The 3,190-nt window shown below is 47.0% G+C and overlaps 1 non-coding gene across 1 annotated transcript; it reads right to left on the bottom strand.

Annotated features, from left to right (window-relative positions):
- Positions 1 to 2,088: 2,088 nt before the first annotated feature.
- LOC119113297 (U1 spliceosomal RNA) lies at positions 2,089 to 2,249 on the bottom strand. The gene has a single exon (XR_005095888.1). It is a non-coding gene; the product is annotated as a U1 spliceosomal RNA (small nuclear RNA).
- Between the last annotated feature and the right edge of the window lie 941 nt (positions 2,250 to 3,190).

The following is a 3,190-nucleotide window of genomic DNA, read 5'->3' as shown; positions in this document are numbered from 1 at the left end:
TCATGCTTGGGAAATCATTGGTCGAGTTGGTTCGTTGCAATGGTTTACTCCACAGCAGGTTGAAAAACTAAATCGTTCGGTCACTAATTCTTACCATCCCGCAACCAACTTCAAGGATGGTATGCGGCACGTCCTGTTGCAGCACGGCCGTCGGCTGCTAGCTGCCACCGATAATCTGACGTTATGTATGATCGTGTGTGTATGCATGCGTATGCATACGCGCGCACTATGTCATGATGACTGTGTTGTAAGCAAAGAACATGTTTTGGCTTTCTGGACATAGTTTTGGCTCTACATGTCACTGATGAAACACTGAATGTTTTTCATAAGAAGCTCCAAAAGCCAAACGTATAAGTTCCGCAAATTTGCGGAATCAATACCACATACTGACAGTCCGTTGACCCGTCAATATGTGGTGGGTACCAAAAATGAGCAGATGTCTAATGAAATGTATCCAGACGGCCACATTTGTTAGCAGTCTGAGCAAGTTTTAGTCATGCCTGATTTTTACACATCGTTTGTAGAATCAATCGGTCTCGGACCTGAACAATGCATGACCATTGTTCTATGGTCATGCCTATTTAGGCATAGGCATTGCCTAAAAGCCGATAAGCCGGATTTCATTGAGATAATTTGGTAGCAATAAGCTGTAAGACGTGCTTAAATATTCAAGTGGGACACTATTACTGTAATCACGTCTAAATGACCTGGGCAGTTTTCTGCATTGATCGACGATAAGCTTTTCCTTGCAGTAAGTCAAACGTATTGTTTATGCCACTAGACATCTTAAGCCAATGCTTTCTTAAGCGATTTGTGTTAACATGTCTCAAATGAAACGTATTTTACTATTAAGGTGGCGGCGTTTGTAATTATCAGTCCCTTTCGAGCATCAGAAATGTTTTTGGCTTATGCTGTACACTCGCTGCCGCGATACTGAATTACGATGACAAAGGTATGGGCCCCAAAAGCAGCTTATGTGAAAGCTTTTTGGTGTGCGTTTGGCCCCAACATGTTAAAAATTGAATGTTTTATTTCATCTTGGTGGGGCATTATCAATTTTACGTCCTTTCTGCAATGCTGGACACTTTCAGGCCAAACAGCGCAACAAAATGCTGGCCGCTTAGTGAACTAACCACTTGAAAAGCAGCCTAATCCATCGTTCTGCTCCTACCCAATTAGTTCAGCAGAAAGCTTGTTTTATTCTGTTTCATATTCCAGTGAGGCATTTTTGCTTCTCCTTGTACCTTTACTTAATTTGATTATCATAATGGGATCATGACGGCTAATTTGGGCTGCTGCATGTCAGCTGGGCCATAACTTTCCAGCTTACCCATGTTTTATGCATACTTGAACTTAAACAAAGATAATGTTTATTTATGAAATTTTGGAGGCTGCGCAGTCCTGCGTAAGTCATTGCTTCATTTTATATTCAATAAAAAATACTAGTTTATTTAGTTCCAACTGTCACCAGTGGTGGCCCTAGTGGCGCTCCACCGCAAATAGGCCGCGGCTGTGTCGTATCTCTGAATCAACGATGACGTACTATCACAAACGCTGCTATCCAAAAGCGATGCTGCAGCCAGTGCAGTTGAACATACGACTGACCGGACGTGCAACGTTTGCGGAACCACTAGAGGTGAAACACTAGCGGTGGTATGAAACCATCATCGCCGGCTGTCACGTGGTTAACGTTCCCAGCATACATTGCGAGCATTAAGTAGGTTATTGGAGGCCAAAATCGATACCCATGACAAAGAATAACTTGTGATTATCTGACCTCCAAATTGCGAGTATCTAGGTCATAGTAGCTACTGTGACCAGGAGGGCCCAGTTCCAAATTTACGCGCGTACACAGGTTACACCCAAGCAATAATCACAATCTTGGTAAGTGTAGACGGCTTGCGTGTTAAATAAAATATTTCGGACGTCTGTGTGCAGCCCATAAGGCTGACAACTTGAAGGCCGCCATAGTACTGGGATACCACTCTAGTACCACGCGAGCGCATCTTGCATTATGGTTCAACCTATCGGGTCATCGGCAGCATCCCACCCGCCACCCTCATTCATCTCCAGTCGTGGACGTCATAGGGCAGAACCGCGAACACAACCTACCCCGCTAGCAATTATACCACCGATTTATCCACATTTGGGGCAAACGCTGGGACCAACCCGACCAATGTGCAATGGAAGGGCCTCGCCCTGACGGGGCCATCTTCGTGATCACGCTATCCCCTGTGCCAGGCAAGTATGAGTTAAGCCAGTTTGGTTATTGGATTAGCACCATTCGACCAGCAATGATCATTTCAGGGTTATGGGATGAAGGATAATGGATGACGGCGGGGCGGAACTACACGTGCCTGAGGGGGGGGGGGCGGGGCGAGGGCAAATCGCCGAGCCTTAGCCCGCACAGGGACCCCTCTACGGGGTAAGCGCCGAGCGCCCGGTCGGGGTCCCCTCCAAGGAGTCTCTCGGCCAACTCACGGCTGGCGTACGCAGCCTGCCCGGACAAGCGGGGCGTTGTGAAGATGCAGAATGAAGCAAGCGGACGTGAGGACAGGATGCTGTGCGTGTCACGTTACGTTTGTGCGACTTACCACGGTACGCGACAGCCATGTTTATCTGTTCACATCCGCCATTTTCGTTCTCCAGACATCCTGCCGCTGACACAGATTGAACTTCAAACATATGCCTACCTGTAGTTGAAAATCATTCACAAATTTCCTTGAAAGTAACACGCAAAAAAAAACAACCTACAACGCCATTTTGTGGCATCGCGATGACCTTCAACCAGTGAGCAAACGCGTGTCAGCAGCTAATACCATATACCAACATAGCGTCGATGCTCTTTCGCACCTAAACGTATGCAAGAAAAAGCAGCATGATTACACATGCTACTAGAAAACGGCATAAAACTCAAACGCAACAAATTCCTACTTCTGACCGCCACCTGTCGGGCAAAACGAATACCTCTGGTGCCCAGGCTCCTACCCAGGGCCCCCATGCCAGAAGACCGCATTCGGTCGGCGTGACTTGCTAGACGCGTTTCCCAGCGGGTGGGAAGCTTCCAATTTAGTTGGGTGAGCTTTGGCCCGCTCCCACTTGTAATCCCCAAACTTTGAGAAAAACGTGGGCCAAACCCCGCGGAAAAACCAGTTTGTCGACGCATTTTAAAGTTTTGTCATGTTCTCAT

Source organism: Pollicipes pollicipes, unplaced genomic scaffold (assembly GCF_011947565.3).
Source record: "Pollicipes pollicipes isolate AB1234 unplaced genomic scaffold, Ppol_2.1 Scaffold_7261;HRSCAF=8764_pilon_pilon_pilon, whole genome shotgun sequence".
Taxonomy (NCBI): domain Eukaryota; kingdom Metazoa; phylum Arthropoda; class Thecostraca; order Pollicipedomorpha; family Pollicipedidae; genus Pollicipes; species Pollicipes pollicipes.
The sequence above is the reverse complement of the archived record's forward strand: the minus strand, read 5'-3'. Positions and strand labels throughout refer to the sequence as shown.